The sequence below is a fragment of the Ornithodoros turicata genome, unplaced genomic scaffold (assembly GCF_037126465.1).
Source record: "Ornithodoros turicata isolate Travis unplaced genomic scaffold, ASM3712646v1 Chromosome21, whole genome shotgun sequence".
Taxonomy (NCBI): domain Eukaryota; kingdom Metazoa; phylum Arthropoda; class Arachnida; order Ixodida; family Argasidae; genus Ornithodoros; species Ornithodoros turicata.
The window spans coordinates 2,005,372-2,029,596 of record NW_026999337.1 but is presented as its reverse complement, the minus strand read 5'-3'; the positions used below and the strand labels follow the sequence as shown (position 1 = coordinate 2,029,596).

General features: G+C 46.3%; 1 long non-coding RNA gene across 1 annotated transcript; it reads left to right on the top strand.

Moving 5' to 3' along the window:
- The first annotated feature begins 16,220 nt into the window (after window positions 1-16,220).
- On the top strand, window positions 16,221-23,195 carry LOC135373157 (uncharacterized). The gene is made up of 3 exons (XR_010416304.1): window positions 16,221-16,528; window positions 20,170-21,319; window positions 21,745-23,195. It is a non-coding gene; the product is annotated as an uncharacterized LOC135373157 (long non-coding RNA).
- Window positions 23,196-24,225: the final 1,030 nt, after the last annotated feature.

The window sequence follows — 24,225 nt, the reverse complement described above, 5'->3', positions numbered from 1 at the left end:
TTCGCATAGCCGGACATAACAGCACCTGGTCGCGATAACCTAAGCAGTTGGAGCACGAGAATGCGCAGGGGAATTTGGTTTCCGTTGTCGTTACCTCCCACGAATTTTGTTTCCGTTTCGCTTCCTGGTAATCGAAACAAAAAAGAGCTCTGTTTCCGTTTCTTTTTTCGTTTCTCATGAAATATGAGCAGTTAACGGTTCTTGTTTCCCTTTCTGTTTCCGGTAGCTAACCCTGGTAAAAACGCGAATACCGTAACATATCTGGCTGCGACAGTGATATAATGAAAATATATATGTACCCTCTAACTAGTATATGTCGTATGCCGCAGAGTATTGCGCGGCACTCAGAAGACGCCAGCGTTTCCCTAGGGGAGTGTGTCCATTTTTCACGCGAGGCAATGCGGCAAGTGGTAAACGGATTTACGATTTGCGACCCTCCGTTACAAGCCCGAAGCGTGACGTCGCAAACAGCCAAGAACGGCTCTCGCGTCGAGCCCTAACTCGATTTTCTGATCTAGCAACCCGACAGGTTTCGGCTATGGAATATTGCAGAGGGCCCCGTTGTGTCGTTACCGAACCACGCACAGGAAGGAGATTGCCATGGAACGTAATGCGGTTAATCTAGAAAGTAAATATTCTTTTTGTAGGAATGGCGGCGATGACAAACGACGAGAAAAGACACGCGAGACAAGTCGTACAGGTGTCCCTTTTGTGTTCATCTGTCGTCGACACATTGCTGCGGAAGAATTACCTTCCTTAGAAAGTTAGTTCTTGTTCGAGTCATTTTGTCAGCGTTTGTCATGATGTTTCCTGTATACATCCATACTCGCTACCCCATGCGTCTGTGACGCTCTCTCCATCAGATTCATCAAACGCTCTTAGCGCAACGTTTCTACCTTAGATTTACTTACAGCCGTTACCCAATTGCTCAAAGCGACGATTAGGTAGTCATCAATAATGCGACAACATTTTTTTCAGCTTCGGTTTGGGGACGGACTGTAGCAATAATGAATTTGACTGGAGTTGTTCTGCGCCAGAATGAAGCCATACAGGACAAAGCTTGCTGATAACGTTTTATAACAGCCATGAATCATCCTTTGTTACGTTGATCACCTTTCTAACGCCCTCCAAATTACAGTAGCTCATGCTTCCAACAGAAGCCGAAATCGAATGTAACCATGCCGTGAATATATCCCATTTCTTTCAAAAACACTACGACTTGCTGGATGTAATTCCACGTGTAGCTTATATACACGTAACCACTGTACAATGTAACTGTAACCTAAGAATCAGGCTCCACTCTATATGTTCTCTCTTAGAAATGGGCTTCCTGGTGTACTAGACTATTAAAACGGGACCTGACAACGCTCCTAGTTTAGAGTGATATAATTCTGTCTCAACAGACAACAGATCAGGTGACAGAACCGTATTATGTGCATTGGTGGTTGGCTATAAGAGTGTGTTATGCCGTGAGGTTGCTCTCTAACAGTTTACCATTTACAAGTGTTGTGAGTTTCGTATGGGCAGTATGGGACCTTCCCAAAACGCCACCGTTCAAACGATGCGAAAATATAAACGATATTACCGGGAAATAGCTCCGTCTCCATGGAGCCCACAACTGTAGCAGACGCAGGAATCACGTAATCAAGGTTCGTGTGTTGTAATGTTTTGCCGTGTGGTTCATGTTAACATCTGTATTTTGTGTACATGATCTCAATAAATTGCAAATTCTGAATTGCTGTGATGTAGTGTAATGGCATTAGAGTGTGGCCGTTTATTTTAGCAGTTATGACGTCTGTGTGTCAAGTGCATAATATCAGATGGCAAGCATGACCAAGTACGCTTAATAAATAATGACAAATATTTACATTACGTATGTTCCCATTTTGTGAGATTTCATCAGAGCAATCATACCGTAATGATGAATCTTTTTCGATGAACAGAACAATCTATTTAGTGCGTAAGGATTTCGTACAATAATCTTATATGCTGAAACACAGAAATCAAAGAGGTCAGAGTTAAGCACATCACCGCACTCACAGTGGTGTACGGCACTGGAAACTTCCACGCTCACACGCAGGGGCGCCCTGGGCAACATGACGAAAACGGTGTTAAACAAACAAACAAAAGCCGCACACACATACAGGACGAAGACGTAAACAAGGCAGCGCCCTGAGTACGTTTTCTGTACGAGTCGGGCTCCAGAGAAACACATCCAGCAAAGAGATGCTCTAACGCGTTGCAGATTTGTGACACGTTGAACGTACCACATCGATTTCTTAAAGGGACCATGAAATGATTTTCGAGAATTCCGAGTACTCTGCAGGAAACCGTTCTCATGTTCCATCACTATCGTACACATATCGACTTTTAACCGTATTCAGTACAACGGGGGCGCAGTTATCAGACAAAAATAGCAGGGCGTGACCGCTGGATATATGCCTTCGAAGTGGGCTTCCGTCATCGCCATCGAATCCTCTCAGCCAACTGTGAACGACGAGGAGGACACACCCCGCCGGACCACGTGGGTGCATGGTTTCGGTTTGGACGACAACGACGTTGTACATCTCCCGTCGAAATCACTTGAAATATGGCGAAAGGCAAATTATCAGCAATGGAGGAAGAGGTTATGTGACACATACAGCGTCTATGGATCGTTCGGTACGCAACAGCTCGTAGAATGTCACCGACGAAGGTACGTTCTGACGAAGAAGTAGTTCAAAGAGGAAAACGTGCTCCGGTAACCATGCTGACAGTCAACGGCTATATTACATTTCTCGTAGGATTCTGTGTCAGCGGTTAGTTACAATCTCGTCTCCAAGTCAAATTAAAACATATTTCATGACAAAGTATGCAAGCTTGTTTGAAAATTTTACACTTTGCTCGCAAAAGCCCGTCCGCGAATCGGCAACATGTTCTGTGTATGATGTCACGGCCAGTTCGCCTCGGAGGCGGGCCGTAACAGCTGCCGTTCACGCCTGTGGTAAATATACAATATTTTCGCTATTTCTACGATTTTCAACTTCATATTTCACAGAGTGAATACTTTAGTACAGGAGAACTATTTAACAATGATCGTGGGTTTGTCAAATATCTTTTCATGGTCCCTTTAAAGGTAGAACACCGTAAAAGTTATGCGTGTGGGAGTGTTCGAGGATAAGGCCACCCTTGCATCAATGTTCTTTCTGTTTACATATAGGCTACAGTGATCAAGCACTTGCACACACGTTGCGAACATGACATCAGCTCGAAAGCGTATAAAAGATGCTGCTGGAATGCCCCAGCAATTGAGAGGCTATCTTGATCGTTGCAGACAAGTGACACAACAGACGATAAACAAGCGATGGTCGATGCGGATGAAGTTAATATACGCAACCACAATCGACGATCGAACACCTACAAAAGCACAACGATCACCTGTGCGAGGACACGTACTGCTGCCTTCCAAATAACATGACAAACGCTCTCTATGTACGCTTTTGTAGTGACCATATCAACCACAAGTCGCAGAGCTTTTCATTAACAAATACAGAGGTAGGCCCAATCGCCGATTCCAAAGACCCTGATCCGCCACCGCCTGGAGCAGCGCCAGCGCCGCCTGAACTTTTCTTCCGTTAACAGCCAAAACAAACAAACAAACCGGAGCCTTCCCCTTCGCATTCCTGTCATCTGCTACTTTCTCCCTTCCCTCAACTATCTCGTGACAATGTGAATAATACGCATGGGTTGTGGTCAACCCTTTGGAAAACGCTTCATAGCCGGAGAGATCACGTGATCGACTTAAACCCGACGTCACTAAACCAATGGTTTAAGTTGGCTGGTGAATACGGGTAATCGGGTTTAACCCGAATTGGTCGGAAACTGATTCGTGAGGGAATCATCGGGTGCAATCGGGTTTAACACGAAAAAGTCAGACCCTAAAATAATATATTTCGCAATGGAACATCGGGACATAATGTTTATTCAAACGCAAAATCCTTGTCAATGAGTAGAGGATAATTTTTGCTGTTTTTCACTTGCGGTACCCTATTCCACTTAACACTATAGAAGGCAGAGATGTCGTCGATGAGCATTAGAATCCATAGCATTGCTCTCTTGTGATCCGCGCATTGTAGTAGGAATTCCGCCGCTCTGGAAGTGTTAACGGCATTTTTAGAAGAATGTGCGCGGACGACGCTCATTTGAACGTGACGCGCACAACAGCAGATTCTAAAAGATTTCCTGTCAAAATAAATAGATCCCCCCCACAAGTTTCAAACCAAAAGCATTTACTATTCTTGAGGCCCATCTTCCAGGAAATGATTGCACTGCTGTTTCCTTGATGTATTACAGACACAAATGGATATTGTTGTGTATGTTTACGGCCCTGTGCTTTCGGGTAAAACCTTGTAAAGCCTGTTTTACCTCCCGGTTTGCATCATCATCACTTTGGGTAACCCCCCCCCCCAAAAAAAACAAAAAAACAAACGAAAATGAGCTTGGAAAAGCCGGCACTGGAGAATGTTAAGCGTTGGACACTCAGGACAGCTGTCCCGCATCTTCTGTCAATCTAAAATGCGTCAAGTGCTCTTTCTTTTATTTTCTACCCGAAAATCTATTTCTCCACCCGATATCACCCGATTTTATTCTGTTTTACGGCTCTCGAAATAACGTCCGATTTTTATCCCCGATTTTCAAAAACACATAAAATCCGAAAACACAGGGCCTTGTGTATGATGGATGGGGAACGCGAAAATACCGCCTTTTGTATCCACGATAGAAACTCCGTCAGTGCAGATCATTTCTCCTGAAAACCCTGTAAACATGAACGCATCACGCCCCCCTACAACTATAATGGTGGGCTAGAAGGACGGGTGTGCTTACCGCCATATTCAATACATGGAATGCGCGATGCCCTTGAAGCCCAGCTCCCGACCAGCTCCGGTGGCGCAGCGGTAACGCGTGCGCTTGGAGACTGGGAGGTCCACGGTTCGAAACCGCGGGCCGGCTGTGCCGTCTGGGGTTTTTCCTGGGTTTCCCTCAGATGTGTAATAGGCGTATGCCGGCACAGTTCCCCTGAAGTCGGCCCATGGACGCAGCTATCCTCCCCCCGAGCGGATTCCGCTCGGTCTTCCACTTCACCCTTTCCTCTCCTCCTCTCCACCACCTTTCCCTTCCCGAGAAACATGCCGCCTAATCAGCCAGGCAGACCTCTCGGGTTCCTCCCAACGACACTCCAGCTCCCGAGCTTCGGCGCTATATGCGCTCGCTGCGAACCAAGCAGGTTCTTGTTGAACTAGTCCAACATGTCCCATGTGTGACGGTGCATGTACGCTTCATTATTTTTGTAGTTAATATATTTGGACCTACGTTGGTTTGCGTACTGACCGTTTACAAGCATTCGCAGTTCGTGTAACGAAACCACGTGACATTTGCTGCCGTCCCGTCTGCCTAATCGACGATCCCTGCAAGCGAAAGATATCGGAATGTTGCGAAGCACGTGGCCGAATACCTTATCTTCGTTGGGTGATAACAGATGGGGCAAAAAGAAAATAAAGAGCAATTACTGCTTCAGGGAGTTCGCATCCTTGATGGTTTCTTCACTCTGTTTTCAATCTAGATTACCGTGTTGCTGTGTGCAAGACGCTGGGAACATTTTGTCAAGGAACCTAGGCCGATGGTAGATTGTTCAACTACATTAGAGAAGACCTTGAGCAAACCACGTTCTCCCGCACGGTTGCGCGGCCACGCGACTGCGCATGCTCAGAAGATGTCAACCGCACGGTATCTCTCCGGGGCTACGCTCGCTGGCCGCCATCACCGGACACACTTACGGTTGGAAAATCTCATAATGGCTGCGTCGTCTGCTAGTATGACACCCGCTCGAAAGCGTTCTACGATCACCGATTATCTTTATTTGCTCCGTGAGGAGCTCAGAGAGGACCCCAAGAGTCTCCGGCGCATTTGACATACACTGCGGCAGCAGTAAACATTGTTTCAAGCGTTCAAGAACAAAAGACCAACTTAGCCGCAACTGTCTTTTCTCTCGGTAGGCAAGTTTCGAATAATACACTTTAGGGGCACACATTTGTGAAGCAGCACCCGTTCAGGGTCAGCAAAATAGCGTAACAGTTTTTTTGAAAATCCTCTCAGTCGTGAAAATGTGGACAGCAGTAGAACTTGTTCTTGTTCTTCTTCACCTAAAAAGATGTCGGGCATCGAGCGCGTCTCCGGTTCCCTCCGGTTTGCTAGAGGTGTTCATGCTGGCGTTCTCTCCAGATACGATTGGTTCCATTGCACCGTATTTATTAACGATCGAGAGCTGCTAGGTCCGGTTTGCTAAAACTGTCATTTAGCTAAACTATGGCACATTCTGTACAGTGTACCTCGCGTCCTTCGGATAACACGCTATAATGAACAGCTTTTTGTGTGTTAATCGTTTGCTACACTTGCGCTGGCAGGTATGACATGTGAGCTGTACTTTTTCATCGAATATAATAGTCTTGTGCTCGGCGGCTGTTGACAACAAGGAACCCAAGAAACTCCCTGGCTATGAGGTTCTTGCTGACGAGTTACGTGTGCCTATAGCGATTCACCGCAACGTTGAATTGGTTGTATCGCTGTCACCAATGAAAAGTGTCTGGTTGCAAAGCATTTTTTTAAAGATATATATTCCTAATACAAAGTTGTGTTAAAACATAACAGATGATAAAGGGGATAGAAGGGAAATGTCTGAGCATATTTTATTTGTGAAGTGTTTCTAGGGTGCCTTGTGATTTGTTGATACCGAACGGGTGAAGAGCGTTGAACTTGTATGTGAGATAAGACTCCCTATCACGTCTGTCACGTATGGATCTGAACCCGGTTTCCAGAATATATAGTTTAATGTTGTCAAAATTGTGACCAGGAACGTTAAAGTGTTCGGCGACTCCTTTAGGGAGTTTGTTGGACATGTCGGTTCTGAGTCCGGTAAGGCGGTTGTTCATTTGTTGGCCGATTTCACCATACAGCAGACAGCATACAGCAGTCGCCGCATTCAATGCAGCAGTATATGACATTGGAGCTTGTGCATGTTAATGCGTGGTTAACGGGGTGGGTGTAATTGCTCACAGTGCTTTTGATGGAGTTAGCATTAGAGACTGGGTGAGAAAAAACAATCCTTAAATCTACTGTGTCAATTAAAAAGGCTAAAAGCACTAAAATATACCTTGTGCCATGAAACACAACCAAGCTAAGCAGTACACAGGATATAAACATGAAGCAACATATATACAAAGTGTTGGGTAATCCTGTAGTTTATTTCTTCCCAACGGTGTTACACATCAATACACAATACATTTTTGGCACACAAAAGGAATGATTCCGAACAACGCCGCTCACATCGATGAACTGACGCACCCTTTCGTCTCAATACACTTGAGAATACCCTTTGGATTCTGAGTATACGGTTACAGACTCTTTCTCTCTCGCCTGGCGCTGGCTGGCGCTTCTCACTTTTCCTTCTGGCGTCTACATCTTCATTTTTTTTAATCCCCTACATTCGGCCATCCTCGAAACTTCTCTTGTCCTCAAGAGGTTGTACTATTTCTCTCCAATTTTATACGTTGGTGTTTCTCTCTGGGCGTTTCCGAGGTGACCGCCTTGGAGGACTCGTTGGGGATTCTACGTCCTCTTCCTCATCACTTTCGTTTGATTCGTCCTCTTCTATAGAAGGGTCCTCGCGATGTCCCCACAGTTTCATCTGCGAGTGGCTCAGAGGTTAGCGTGCTGGCCATGTCACGCCGAGACTGGGAGGTACCCGGGTTCGAATCCCGGTGCCGGCTGTGCTGTCTGGGGTTTTTCCTGGGTTTTCCTCAGACGTTTTCAGACATATGTCGGCATAGTTCCCCTAGAAGTCGGCCCAGGACGCACATTGCCCCAGGGCGTCAGTCGTGACGTTGCCCACCTCTGTGAGGCCGACAACGGCAAGCCCTTTCACCACCCACCACCACACTCATCTGCGAGACATGTGCCGTAGTAGCGAACCTATGCTGACGTCCGCCTTCTCTCAAATCCATCACTCGATATGTGTCTCCTGGGATACACTGAGTAACGACGAGTGGTCCTCGATACTTCTGTTGCGTTTTCGTAGGTTGTCCTGTCTTCTCAGGAGCACGCTGCAGGACAACGATATCTCCTACTCGATATTCAGTGGCTCTGTAGCTTGTCATAGTGTGCTTTCATGTGCTCTTGTTCTTCCAAAATTTTCTCCCTGGCCTGCTTTTGCAGTTCCCTTGGGTCGCTCCACGTCGCGTCATTCCTCTCATCCGCTAGCTGATGTAGTCTACCGTCATAAAAATTGGGCGAGTAGCCATGCAATGTTTCAAACGGTGTCTTGCCTCTAACTTTGCATACTGCGTTGTTTAAATCTCTCTCTATGCTAGGGATTTCAACGTCCCAGTCCTTGTGGTCTCTCCTCTTGATGGCAGTTGAAATGATGGACACAAGTACGCGGTTCACGCGTTCCACTTGTCCATTTGCCTGATGATGTCTGGAGGAGTTGAGAATGTGCTGCACTCCCCTTGACTGGCAAAATTCTTCAAACTCGTGAGAAGCGAAGCAGGTTCCCCGGTCACTGATAATTCTTCGGGGAAGACCCCTCTCAAGAATAAGTTGCTCTAACGCCTTCACCACGCTCTTGCTTGTAGTAGTCTTCGCAGGAAACAATTTGACGAACTTCGTAAGATTATCCACAGCTACGAGAAGGTGTTGGTTTCCTTTCGTGCTTTTTACAAAGGGTCCCAAGTGGTCCACGTGTATCACCTCGAACGGATACGTTCCCGGTGGAATCGGATGGAGCAAACCTGGCTTCCTTCCGCTTGGCCATTTGTTTAGAAGGCACTCGAAACATTTACTGATATGGCAACGCACATAGTGCCTCATTTTAGGAAACCAAAAACGCTCCTTGATTTTTGCGACGGTTCTTTCTGTGGCGAAATGTCCCATTAGGTCGTGTGCCTGTACCTCAATACTTTTTCGCATGCTCTTTGGCAACGCAAGAAGCCACTGTACTTCGTCGCCATCCGTCACCCTTTTCATCAGGAGTCCATCTTTTAGCTCGAAGTCCTTGACCCGACTTTGATCCGACGACGTGAGATCCTTCCTGCCTTTCTTTAGTAAGGCAATAATTTCCGAGAGATCAGAATCCTGTCGCTGCACAGTCAGGATTTGATCTTCTAAACTCATTGTTAGCAGTACTTCGAGTTTGTCCGCTACAATATCTTCCAGGGTGTTATCTCCAGGCTCCACTGGTGCTCTACTTAAGGAGTCGACATGAGCCATCTTTGTTCCGCTTCGGTTCTTCACCTCGAAGTCATATTCTTGTACAAGGTCGAACCATCGAGCCAGTTGTGGCTTCAGGGTCTTGTTGGGGTTCAAGTAAACCAGTGCTTTGCAATCAGTCACTACCGTGAAGTGAATCCTGAGCAGGTATGGACGGAGACGTTCTATCGTCCATACAATAGCTAATAGCTCCAACTTGCTGGAATGGTAGTTCCTCTCTGTTTCGGACGTTCGCTTGCTGATGCAGTAAACGAGTCGAAAACGTCTCTGGTCGTCCTGCTGCAAAATCATGCCTGCTAAGCCATCCTGGCTGGCGTCGGTATGGAGTTCAGTCTTCGCCTCTGGGTTGTAAAGTGCGAGTGTCGGTGCGCTCCTTAATGCCTGTTTGAGGTCCTCGAACGACTCATTTGCTTTCTCTGTCCACATGAAAGTGGAGTTGCCCTTTAGATGTCTTTGCAGTGGTTCCGCTCTTGTAGCATAATGGTCCACAAACCTTCTGAAGAAACTAGTCAAGCCCATGAACCTACGTAATTCGTGGGCGTTTCGTGGCACGGGGAAATCCAGTATAGCGTGAACCTTGCGTGGTCCTGGCTTGACGCTACCTGCTTCGAGCGTAAACCCCAAAAACTCAACTGAGCTCCTTCCGAACTCACACTTTTGTAGTCTGAGTGTGAGCTTAGCTTCCTTGAGAGCCTCTAGGATTTTTCGGAATATTTCTAGCATCTCATTCCCGTCCTTGGCCGGCACCAAAACATCGTCTAAATAGCACGAAGCTATTGTATTTCTGTACGGCCCTAGCACCTAGCTCATTAGGCGCTGGAATACTGCTGGCCCGTTGGTTAAACCAAACATGAGTCGCTCAAACCTCCCGGTGGTATCGGGTGTTACGAAAGCTGTCTTGTCCTTCGCTGCTTCCGTCAGGGGAACTTGTAAATACCCGTGCGCGAGATCAAGCGTTGTGTAAAGTCGGCTGCCAGCAAGGTATAGAAGCTGATCGTCGATATTTGGAAGGGGATAATGCTCCTTGACTGTGTGACTGTTTAGCTGTCTATAGCCCACCACAAGTCTGCTCTCTCCCATGGACAGTAGGAAAATCACGTCCGGCTCTCCAGCGCCGCCTGCAGCTCGCTTTAAACAATATCCATACGTACCTCACGCACCTCGGGATGGACCTTTCACCCGAAAAGTGTGTCGAGCTCCCTTTCACGCGTAAAGCTATGGCCAATTTCAGTAGTAATGTATCAGCTCAACTGGCCCACAACTCACATCTTCGTCTGGACGCCATTAATGAGCAATTAGAGCTAATTGGGACCCCCCACATTAATCAGGATAATTCAGGGAGTCATTACACTAATTGGGGAGCATCTAGGACGTGTCCAGACCACTGTGTGAGTTGTGGGCTAGTTGAGCTGATAAAAATAAAAAAAATAGATAGAGATAGAGTGGAGAGAAGGAGTTTCGTTGAAGATCAACGACGCCATCTTGAAGGAAGCCGTCCGGAACGGCCGCTGACTGTCGCTGGGCGACGGAGCACGGAGGCAGGTTGCAAAGCATCGCAGCTATGACCACCAGTTCCGGACATCCTGTGACGTCAGCTGTGACGTCATCATGGCATGTCTGGGCAAGTTAGGACAGCTCTGGACATGCAAGGAGAAAAACACTCGTAATACAGAGGCTGGGAAAGCAAGAGTATGCAAACCATCAATAGCTAACAAGAAAATAGAATTAGTTACACAACAAATGATCCCACCACAACAGGAGCGCAGAACGATGCGACTGCTCCATCCGAGAGGCAGGCAGAGAACTGACTCGTAATGGTTTTTTTCTCCTGTATAAAGCCCCGCAGCTGCACCCCCTAGCGGTTACTTTCTCAACTAATCTCACAACAAAATTATTAAGAATCACGCCAGCGCTACTCCCGGTCCCAAGGCAGAAGATGATAGAAAATGGCGGGAATGCCCGGACAACAGCAACCAGCACCCGACGTGTACGGGCACGAAAATCGCAAACAAAGCGGGAACAAAGTTGGCGAAATCATTAGTTACACAACAAATCACCTCACCACAGTAGGAGCGCAGACCGATGCGACTGCTCTCGTCGACAGCCAGGGATCAAGTGACGACGGAGCGAACGACCGCACGTCTTCTCCCAACGAGAGCCAGAGGTGGACTGACGTAAGCGCCACTCTACGGGTGCTACGCATGCGCGCGCTCGTAGCGCCCTCTGCGCGCTCCTACCGCCACCTGCGAGAGGCTAAGAGAGAAGAGCATTCCTGCGCCCCCTGCAGGCCAGTCTCATTGGTCGTGACGGCATCCTATTGTCTCAGGGCTACCCTGTTTTTTTCCACTAATGCTCCTTTGGTCAACCTGCAGTGAAGCCACGGTATGACGTCATCTTGCAGGTGCGTGGCTCAAGAACGCGCACGCTCTAGACATGGGACCTGTTATTTATTGAATCACTATCCCAAGATTATTTCCTTTATTCTTCTATAACGATTGCATAGGGAACTATTGCAGAAGAGCACCATAGAAAAGAGGAGATTATAGCATTTCATTCCCAAAGTCTTACTGTACAGGGAAAAAATGGTGCAGCAAGACATCTTCATCCCACCCGAGAGCCAGGTAGATAATTGAATAATGATGCTTTGTTCCTCCTGAATAAAGTCACACACCTGTCCCCCTCGCGGTTACTCTCTGAACTAAATGAATCGCAAAAGTATTAAGAATAGCACTATTCCCATTCAAGGCAGCACTATCGTCAAGAATATTCCTTGTACAAAAAGAAAAAAACTACATGTAGAAGGAAAGCATGTCAGAACAAGCCCAGGCATGGTCAGCGCATGTTTGTCAGACAACAAGGGGGAAAAAGCGAAAAGAAACAAAGAAGGAAACCAGCATCAAACTATTTCCAAGCACACGCACTCCTCTTGTTCAAAAACAGTGCTCATCATAAATCTGTCCAGGGGAATACACACCCATTTTGCTACACCTTTTTCAGTAACAGTCAACGCATTGCTACAGACTGCGTGACATCATCACATCCTGTCTGAAGAAGACACCGGCAAAGACTCCTATTAATTATTGAATCGCAAGATTATTTCCTTTGTCCTACTCTGAATGACATTGATTCTCTCATTAAAATTCAACAAAAAAGCACCCTGCATATTAACTATTTTCACCCCAAAGGCTCATCATGGTCATTAGAATTACAGTAAACTACCACTGCTCCTTAAAATAATAAGTGAGACCACTCAACGTCACCTCCAGGCTTATGTAATACATGACCCTTTCTATGCTCATACATTCGTTGTCTGAGGCTACACCTGCGAGCAAAAACGCGCGGAGGCCGGGTGGGCAAAGTTCCATTCGCGCATTGCGAGCATAAAGGCGGGAAAGCCTGGGAGCAAAGTTCTATTCGCGCACTCCAAAGCACAAGACAGAACGCCTTTACGGGAACATGATGGCATTCCTATACTATATTAATGATTATTGCATTGCAGTTTCGAAAAGCTTCTACAAAACTATAATTTTAGGAGCCCAACTTTCTATGGAAACTATAATTGCCCTATTACTTGGATCGCTACTAATGAAGCGCTCCAATTTTTTCTCTCTTCCCATTTCAGCCTTGTCATGCAGTGAAGCCGACTCATATCCAAAATAATTAATTTACACTGAGGGTGCCGTGCTTCAGGAATTCCTATCCTGCGTTTAGATGCAAGCATTTCTTCACGGATACCTTTAACAGCTGACTTCCTCAACATACCGAGCTCCTAACAACATCTAACAAACAATCAGAGAAACCCACTTCTCAGCTGCACCATGCGACTTTCTTCTGCGTAAAATCGGTGATTTGAGGAAGAGAGCAGCGAAAAATTGCGCGCACTTGTGCTTGACTTAAAAAACCTGAAGCATATGCTAATAAACTAAGAAAAAGACACTCAGGTCTGGTATGTGATAGTGCCACATACGCAGACGCATTGCCCTTGCGTAAAGAAAGCACAGGACAGGGATACACAAATTTCCTTAGGTGAGCAGGGAAAAGGCTTAAGACCTCAGGTCACCACACATCGCCACGCGGCTAGCACAACATGACACCAACAAGATACTAGCAGCGGGAAGAACTGCAACACTGCTAAACAAGTCCAGACATGCCACGATGACGTCACAAATCAGGAGAAAAAAAAAGCACACGCATGCACGCACAGAGGACAACGCATTAAACACACGGGGCGCTCAGGAATAATCGTAGCGTTACCGCACATCGCTACGAAGCTCAACGTCTAACACAAGACGACAACAACAACAAGATATTAACGAAGGGTAAAAATTGCAACACTGATCAAGTCCAGACATGCGACATCGCATACAAAACACTGCTCATCGGGGAAAAGGCCTAAGCCCGCGGCGGATCATCATCATAGAGCATACACAACTTCATTTTTCTACTTCGCGTAAACTAAACGCGGTCTGCTTGGAAAACGACGTACAAATTTTCTTAAGGAGCAGAGAAATATAGAAATTTCTACTCCGTGCTCAGATACCAGCATTTCTGCTCAAAAACCTGCAAAATTAAGCACTGCTTACTTCGTCAAGATATCGAACACCCAACAAAATCAAACAAACAACCCCACTTCCACTGGTAGAACACTATTCGGCTTTTACGCAGGAGGCTTTCTTCTACATAAAAGTAGAGAAAATAAGAAAAAGAGCAGCGAAATATTACACGCACTTTTGCTTGACTTAAAAAACCTGAAGCATATGCCAATAAACCAAGAAAAAGACACTCATGTCTGGTATATGATAGTGCCACATACACAGACGCATTACCCTTGCGTAAAGAAAGCACAGGACAGGGATACACAAATTTCCTTCAGTGAGCAGGGAAAAGGCTTAAGCCGTACCGCCTAGGTATAATCGGAGAATCACCGCTTATCGCTACGCGGCTAGCACAACATGACAGCAACAAGATATCAGCGAAGGGTAAAAATTGCAGCAAGAAAGACACTACTGAACAAGTCTAGACATGCGACATCGAATGCCAAAACACTGGTGATCTGGGAAAAGGGCTAAGCCTGCGGCGGATCATCATAGAGCATACATAAGTTCATTTCGCGTAAACTAAACGCGGTCTGCTTGGAAAACGACGTACAAAGTTTCTTAGGGAGCAGAGAAATATAGCAATTTCTACTCCGTGCTCAGATACCAGCATTTCTGCTCAAAAACCTGCAAAATTAAGCACTGCTTACTTCATCAAGATATCGAACACCCAACAAAATCAAACAAACAACCCCACTTCCACTGATAGAACACTATTCAGCTTTTACGCAGGAGGCTTTCTTCTACATAAAAGTAGAGAAAATAAGAAAAGAGCAGCGAAAATTACACGCACCTTTGCTCGAATAGCAATAAGAGAAAAAAAATAAAATAAAATATCGACACACACGCTAATAAACTGTGACAAAGACACCCATTTCTGCTATCAGATAATTATTGCATAATGCTTAATACTCATTTGCATTGTCCCTGCGTGAAGAAAGCACAGGGCAGGGATACACAATTTATCTTAAGCGAGCAGGGAAAGTCACTTCTACTCGAACAGCTTAATACCATAAAGTCTGAATTTTTGCAAAGCAAATAAAGCTTGAACAGCGCTACGAACGTGACAGACACATACTAACAAACAAACAAACATACAAACAAACAAACAAACAAACAAACAAACACTTCTATTCATTTCTATTGATAAAGGCGTAAACCACACTACAAGAACAAAGCACGCTGCTTCAGGAAAGCGTATCAAATGCATCGCAACAGGACCGGCTCTCATAAAATAGCCTGCCCAAAACGAAGACTTCACCAGGTTCGCGAGGTAATTCCATTAAAAACGCTCTCGGTCTATCCTACAGATAGCAATGCAAGCGCTGCTTCCCTTATTTTTTAAGCCACTATTCCACGCAATGGTACATAAATGTATCACTCGTGTCACATGAAAAAGCACACACAAAGAACTTACTTGTCAAGTGGGATCCCTGGTTCAGGAAAGCGCGCGCGCCCGCGCGCACACATACACAGACGCACACTCACATTTTCACAGTCACAAACACAAAGTCCACCACAACCACATAAATCCATATTATTCCTCAGGTCAATAATTATCCTACCATCGTCAAAAGATGGCTCACTCTTGTATGCGATCGCAAAGCGATAGGTCCTCGTCCCGGATGTAATAGGATATCGCCACTCGGCCGTCGCGAACCAAAAAAGAAAGAAAGGAATGCGCGTTCGCTATACCTCCACAAAGAACACGGTGCCGTGCTTCTACGCAGCGCTCATCATACAGGAGTGAATTGTCTTCTTCGTTTTCCTTTTATTTTCTTGCACCCATATATTTTGCACCTATATATTTTCTGCTGCTGTTTAAGTGATAAAACAGTGCTCCCGAACCGCGCCCCACGCGAGCCGCGCGCGTACCCGTTCTCGGAACGCGACGCGCGCGATTCCCCGTGCGAGCGCAACGCGGGTCTCGCGGTTTGGACGCGCGCGAGCCCTTTCCCCGAGCAGGTGCACTGTTTTATCACTTAAACAGCAGCAGAGCTCACCATTGTAGTACCCTCGCGATAAATCTTTTATTCCAGCGCCAGCAGACCCAAGCAGGGTACCCAAGCTTGCAGCCAGCGATGCTGGAATGATTATTTTATTTGATTTCATTTCATTTTGAGTCATTATCGGCTCACCTATTTAGTGAAGGCCTATGAACACATGTTAAGTGGTTTGGTTTAAAAATGGTGAGAGCTACAGTGTGTAGCGAATGATGTTCACATTTGTCCGTTCTGCTCTATAGTATTCTTGCAAAATATATGGGTGCAAGAAAATAAAAGGAAAACGAAGAAGACAATTCACTCCTGTATGATGAGCGCTGCGTAGAAGCACGGCACCGTGTTCTTTGTGGAGGTATAGCGAACGCGCATTCCTTTCTTTCTTTTTTGGTTCGCGACGGCCGAGTGGCGATATCCTATTACATCCGGAACGAGGACCTATCGCTTTGCGATCGCATACAAGAGTGAGCCATCTTTTGACGATGGTAGGATAATTATTGACCTGAGGAATAATATGGATTTATGTGGTTGTGGTGGACTTTGTGTTTGTGACTGTGAAAATGTGAGTGTGCGTCTGTGTATGTGTGCGCGCGGGCGCGCGCGCTTTCCTGAACCAGGGATCCCACTTGACAAGTAAGTTCTTTGTGTGTGCTTTTTCATGTGACACGAGTGATACATTTATGTACCATTGCGTGGAATAGTGGCTTAAAAAATAAGGGAAGCAGCGCTTGCATTGCTATCTGTAGGATAGACCGAGAGCGTTTTTAATGGAATTACCTCGCGAACCTGGTGAAGTCTTCGTTTTGGGCAGGCTATTTTATGAGAGCCGGTCCTGTTGCGATGCATTTGATACGCTTTCCTGAAGCAGCGTGCTTTGTTCTTGTAGTGTGGTTTACGCCTTTATCAATAGAAATGAATAGAAGTGTTTGTTTGTTTGTTTGTTTGTTTGTATGTTTGTTTGTTTGTTAGTATGTGTCTGTCACGTTCGTAGCGCTGTTCAAGCTTTATTTGCTTTGCAAAAATTCAGACTTTATGGTATTAAGCTGTTCGAGTAGAAGTGACTTTCCCTGCTCGCTTAAGATAAATTGTGTATCCCTGCCCTGTGCTTTCTTCACGCAGGGACAATGCAAATGAGTATTAAGCATTATGCAATAATTATCTGATAGCAGAAATGGGTGTCTTTGTCACAGTTTATTAGCGTGTGTGTCGATATTTTATTTTATTTTTTTCTCTTATTGCTATTCGAGCAAAAGTGCGTGTAATTTTCGCTGCTCTTTTCTTATTTTCTCTACTTTTATGTAGAAGAAAGCCTCCTGCGTAAAAGCTGAATAGTGTTCTATCAGTGGAAGTGGGGTTGTTTGTTTGATTTTGTTGGGTGTTCGATATCTTGATGAAGTAAGCAGTGCTTAATTTTGCAGGTTTTTGAGCAGAAATGCTGGTATCTGAGCACGGAGTAGAAATTGCTATATTTCTCTGCTCCCTAAGAAACTTTGTACGTCGTTTTCCAAGCAGACCGCGTTTAGTTTACGCGAAATGAACTTATGTATGCTCTATGATGATCCGCCGCAGGCTTAGCCCTTTTCCCAGATCACCAGTGTTTTGGCATTCGATGTCGCATGTCTAGACTTGTTCAGTAGTGTCTTTCTTGCTGCAATTTTTACCCTTCGCTGATATCTTGTTGCTGTCATGTTGTGCTAGCCGCGTAGCGATAAGCGGTGATTCTCCGATTATACCTAGGCGGTACGGCTTAAGCCTTTTCCCTGCTCACTGAAGGAAATTTGTGTATCCCTGTCCTGTGCTTTCTTTACGCAAGGGTAATGCGTCTGTGTATGTGGCACTATCATATACCAGACATGAGTGTCTTTTTCTTGGTTTATTGGCATATGCTTCAGGTTTTTTAAGTCAAGCAAAAGTGCGTGTAATATTTCGCTGCTCTTTTTCTTATTTTCTCTACTTTTATGTAGAAGAAAGCCTCCTGCGTAAAAGCTGAATAGTGTTCTACCAGTGGAAGTGGGGTTGTTTGTTTGATTTTGTTGGGTGTTCGATATCTTGACGAAGTAAGCAGTGCTTAATTTTGCAGGTTTTTGAGCAGAAATGCTGGTATCTGAGCACGGAGTAGAAATTTCTATATTTCTCTGCTCCTTAAGAAAATTTGTACGTCGTTTTCCAAGCAGACCACGTTTAGTTTACGCGAAGTAGAAAAATGAAGTTGTGTATGCTCTATGATGATGATCCGCCGCGGGCTTAGGCCTTTTCCCCGATGAGCAGTGTTTTGTATGCGATGTCGCATGTCTGGACTTGATCAGTGTTGCAATTTTTACCCTTCGTTAATATCTTGTTGTTGTTGTCGTCTTGTGTTAGACGTTGAGCTTCGTAGCGATGTGCGGTAACGCTACGATTATTCCTGAGCGCCCCGTGTGTTTAATGCGTTGTCCTCTGTGCGTGCATGCGTGTGCTTTTTTTTTCTCCTGATTTGTGACGTCATCGTGGCATGTCTGGACTTGTTTAGCAGTGTTGCAGTTCTTCCCGCTGCTAGTATCTTGTTGGTGTCATGTTGTGCTAGCCGCGTGGCGATGTGTGGTGACCTGAGGTCTTAAGCCTTTTCCCTGCTCACCTAAGGAAATTTGTGTATCCCTGTCCTGTGCTTTCTTTACGCAAGGGCAATGCGTCTGCGTATGTGGCACTATCACATACCAGACCTGAGTGTCTTTTTCTTAGTTTATTAGCATATGCTTCAGGTTTTTTAAGTCAAGCACAAGTGCGCGCAATTTTTCGCTGCTCTCTTCCTCAAATCACCGATTTTACGCAGAAGAAAGTCGCATGGTGCAGCTGAGAAGTGGGTTTCTCTGATTGTTTGTTAGATGTTGTTAGGAGCTCGGTATGTTGAGGAAGTCAGCTGTTAAAGGTATCCGTGAAGAAATGCTTGCATCTAAACGCAGGATAGGAATTCCTGAAGCACGGCACCCTCAGTGTAAATTAATTATTTTGGATATGAGTCGGCTTCACTGCATGACAAGGCTGAAATGGGAAGAGAGAAAAAATTGGAGCGCTTCATTAGTAGCGATCCAAGTAATAGGGCAATTATAGTTTCCATAGAAAGTTGGGCTCCTAAAATTATAGTTTTGTAGAAGCTTTTCGAAACTGCAATGCAATAATCATTAATATAGTATAGGAATGCCATCATGTTCCCGTAAAGGCGTTCTGTCTTGTGCTTTGGAGTGCGCGAATAGAACTTTGCTCCCAGGCTTTCCCGCCTTTATGCTCGCAATGCGCGAATGGAACTTTGCCCACCCGGCCTCCGCGCGTTTTTGCTCGCAGGTGTAGCCTCAGACAACGAATGTATGAGCATAGAAAGGGTCATGTATTACATAAGCCTGGAGGTGACGTTGAGTGGTCTCACTTATTATTTTAAGGAGCAGTGGTAGTTTACTGTAATTCTAATGACCATGATGAGCCTTTGGGGTGAAAATAGTTAATATGCAGGGTGCTTTTTTGTTGAATTTTAATGAGAGAATCAATGTCATTCAGAGTAGGACAAAGGAAATAATCTTGCGATTCAATAATTAATAGGAGTCTTTGCCGGTGTCTTCTTCAGACAGGATGTGATGATGTCACGCAGTCTGTAGCAATGCGTTGACTGTTACTGAAAAAAGTGTAGCAAAATGGGTGTGTATTCCCCTGGACAGATTTATGATGAGCACTGTTTTTGAACAAGAGGAGTGCGTGTGCTTGGAAATAGTTTGATGCTGGTTTCCTTCTTTGTTTCTTTTCGCTTTTTCCCCCTTGTTGTCTGACAAACATGCGCTGACCATGCCTGGGCTTGTTCTGACATGCTTTCCTTCTACATGTAGTTTTTTTCTTTTTGTACAAGGAATATTCTTGACGATAGTGCTGCCTTGAATGGGAATAGTGCTATTCTTAATACTTTTGCGATTCATTTAGTTCAGAGAGTAACCGCGAGGGGGACAGGTGTGTGACTTTATTCAGGAGGAACAAAGCATCATTATTCAATTATCTACCTGGCTCTCGGGTGGGATGAAGATGTCTTGCTGCACCATTTTTTCCCTGTACAGTAAGACTTTGGGAATGAAATGCTATAATCTCCTCTTTTCTATGGTGCTCTTCTGCAATAGTTCCCTATGCAATCGTTATAGAAGAATAAAGGAAATAATCTTGGGATAGTGATTCAATAAATAACAGGTCCCATGTCTAGAGCGTGCGCGTTCTTGAGCCACGCACCTGCAAGATGACGTCATACCGTGGCTTCACTGCAGGTTGACCAAAGGAGCATTAGTGGAAAAAAACAGGGTAGCCCTGAGACAATAGGATGCCGTCACGACCAATGAGACTGGCCTGCAGGGGGCGCAAGGATTCACTTCTCTCTTGGACACTGGCGGGTGTAGACACGGTAATTATGATCCTGGCGTTGGCCGTCAGTGGAAGAGCGTAGCTTAGGTGGGGTTCTGTCTGCCTCTGATGGGGTGTGGATGTATGGTTCGTCACTGGTGAATGGTGTTCGACGATGCAGGTGGATTTTGTGACGAGCGGATTTACAATGAGGGAATGCTGTGAACGGGAAAAATGATGGTGAGTGCCTTTTTCACTCTGTTCAAGTGTTCGTTTTCCTCTGTTGCCCAACAGTCGTGCGAATTTGATTTGTCCTGACGTGTCCTGACATGCCCCGATATGCATGCTTTCCTTTGTTAACGCTTTGTATTTTGTCTTTTTTTGACAAGGAACATTGTCGTCTTGACGATAGTGCTGCCCTGAGTTCTGCGTGCGTTGATTTGTTGAGTGCCTAGTCCTCTTATTTGTCGTTGATGGAGTTACGTGTTAGGATATTTTGGTCTTTTGCAAGTCTCATTTAGTAAGACTTTGGAATTCCTACGATCAGCTTTCATGCATGGTGCTCTTCTGCAATAGTTTCCTATTCAATCGTTATAGAAGAATAAAGGAAATAATCATGGGATAGTGATTCAATAAATAATAGGTCCCCTGTCTAGAGCGCACGCGTCCTTGAGCCACGCAGGTGCATGATGACGTCATACCGTGGCTTCACTGCAGATTGACCAAAGGAGCATTAGTGGAAAAAAACAGTGTAGCCCTGAGACAATAGGATGATGTCTGGACCAATGAGAACTGCCAGCAGGGGGCGCAGGAATGCTCTTCTCACTTAGCCTCACGACCAATGAGAATGGCCAGCAGGGGGCGCAGGAATGCTCTTCTCTCTTAGCCTCTCGCAGGTGGCGGTAGGAGCGCGCAGAGGGCGCTACGAGCGCGCGCATGCGTAGCACCCGTAGAGTGGCGCTTACGACAGTCCACCTCTGGCTCTCGTTGGGAGAAGACGTGCGGTCGTTCGCTCCGTCGTCACTTGATCCCTGGCTGTCGACGAGAGCAGTCGCATCGGTCTGCGCTCCTACTGTGGTGAGGTGATTTGTTGTGTAACTAATGATTTCGCCAACTTTGTTCCCGCTTTGTTTGCGATTTTCGTGCCCGTGCACGTCGGGTGCTGGTTGCTGTTGTCCGGGCATTCCCGCCATTTTCTATCATCTTCTGCCTTGGGACCGGGAGTAGCGCTGGCGTGATTCTTAATAATTTTGTTGTGAGATTAGTTGAGAAAGTAACTGCTAGGGGGTGCAGCTGCGGGGCTTTATACAGGAGAAAAAAACCATTACGAGTCAGTTCTCTGCCTGCCTCTCGGATGGAGCAGTCGCATCGTTCTGCGCTCCTGTTGTGGTGGGATCATTTGTTGTGTAACTAATTCTATTTTCTTGTTAGCTATTGATGGTTTGCATACTCTTGCTTTCCCAGCCTCTGTATTACGAGTGTTTTTCTCCTTGCATGTCCAGAGCTGTCCTAACTTGCCCAGACATGCCATGATGACGTCACAGCTGACGTCACAGGATGTCCGGAACTGGTGGTCATAGCTGCGATGCTTTGCAACCTGCCTCCGTGCTCCGTCGCCCAGCGACAGTCAGCGGCCGTTCCGGACGGCTTCCTTCAAGATGGCGTCGTTGATCTTCAACGAAACTCCTTCTCTCCACTCTATCTCTATCTATTTTTTTTATTTTTATCAGCTCAACTAGCCCACAACTCACACAGTGGTCTGGACACGTCCTAGATGCTCCCCAATTAGTGTAATGACTCCCTGAATTATCCTGATTAATGTGGGGGGTCCCAATTAGCTCTAATTGCTCATTAATGGCGTCCAGACGAAGATGTGAGTTGTGGGCCAGTTGAGCTGATACTTTACTACTAATTTCCCTCTTTGGCTTGGCTTAAAGAAGCTTGACCCGGTACGCTTTCACCGCTTCCTTGGCGTGGTAATCGACTCGGACTTGCGCTGGGCTCGGCACATTAAACATCTTGAAACTAAAGTGCAGCGATGGCTCCCAGCAATTCAACATCTTTCTGGCTCAGGATGGGGCTGTGATCAGCGTTCCCTGCTCAAGGTTCACGCGGCATTGGTGAGGGCAACTGTGCTTTACAGCCTTCCTATTCTGCACAGGATATCAACAACTTCATTAAATACACTTCGGTCCCTGTTTGCTCGAAGCCTTCGTCGATGCCTCGGAGTTCCCAGAATGGCTGAAACACGGCAAGTACTGGCTGAAGCTGGTGAGCTCCCGATTGAAGTTCTCCGTGAACGGGAAACGGCTCAGCACTACCTCCGTTTGCGTGCTCACATTCCCCGCCACCCGCTACTCAGGAAAATTCGATACCGCCCTGAAAGCGACTTCTATCGAGTAGCGAAGAGGACACGCCAGACTCTCACTGGCTTCATAACTAAGGACACTATACCGCCGGAAGCCCCCTGGTCTCTACCGGTACCGCCAACTTTTGTACGCCTCCCAAACCTTCTGGAAAGAAGAGATCAGGTCCCCCCTCAAGTCCTCCGAGCCCATTTTCATGCTCTGGTAGACGCAAAGTTTTCTACGTTTACGGCAGCATATACTGATGGCGCATCCCTAAACAACAAGTCCGCCTCAGCCTTCGTCATTCCATCCGAAGGCGTCGTGCACGGAAGACGCCTCTCACATCCAACCTCCTCCACAGCTGCGGAACTCTATGCCACTCTTTTCTTTCTACAACACATCGCTGATTTTCCACCCCGGGAATGGGCAGTCTTTACAGACTCCAAATCTGCCCTTCAAGCAATTGAAAATTCCGGCATACGAGGCCCATCCGCACCCCTAGTCACAGACGTGCTAATGGCTTACCACACTATCTACGCCGCAGGCCACAGGCTAGTTCTCCAGTGGGTTCCAGCCCACTGTGGTGTCGTGGGGAACGAGGAGGCCGACAGCGCCGCAGAAGCAGCACTCTCGTATCGGAAACGGACCCGTATTGTTCTGCTGAGAGGAAACCGCCGTTCCATTCTGCGACGCCTAGTGACACCCCTGGCTTCCCTCCAACGGACAACCGACATTCTTCCCCCCTCTATGTTGAACAGAGTTGATCCCACGCTCGCTTTCCGCATGCCACGAAACACCTCTCGTCAAGATGCTGCATTAATCCACCGAATGCGCCTCGATGTGGCCTTTACAGCTCAGTGGCGTTACCGCTTGAGGCAAGTTGACTCTCCCACCTGCTGCCACTGTGGTGCTCTTGAGGATCTGGAGCACATTCTTCTTCATTGCCCTCACTACGAACCTTCCCGAACCACACTCTCCGAGTCTCTTCGTCAGCTGGACTCTCGCCCTTTCTCCCTATCGAAATTGCTTGGACCCTGGCCCAATCCAGCCCAGCAACGCTCTGCGCTGAAAGCTCTTCTGACATTTCTGGACACCATCGGACTTCGATCGTTATTGTGAAGGGGCTCGTTATTTTATTCCCCCCATTCCATCCACCAATGGGGTAGAGTATCGCCTGTGGCGATGAAACTCCCCACTCTCCAAGGTCGAAAATAAAGTTGTTGTTGTTGCTCTCTCCATTTTTCTTGTTTACTAGGAGTACGGGGCTTGCATACGGTGAAGTGGTGTCAGACACTATGCCATGCGTCTTCCATTCCTGAACAATCCGAGATATTTCGCTCCTTTCCTTCGGTGTTGCCCTATACGGACGGAATACGACGGGACTGCTTCCAGGTGTTCCCTTAATGTCCATCGACACCAGCGTAGTGCAACCAAGCTCCTCAAGTCTAAAGGCGAAGCATTCCCGATATTCGTTGAGTAGATCAAGAAGACGTGCGGCATTTGGTTCTGATATTTCGCTACCCATCTTCACCTGCGACATTTCTATTGGTGCCTTCTGTTGGCACGATTGAGCCTTCACAGATCCTTCCTCTGAGGTTTGTCGTAACAAATTGACCTCTTCGATCTTCCCTAGTC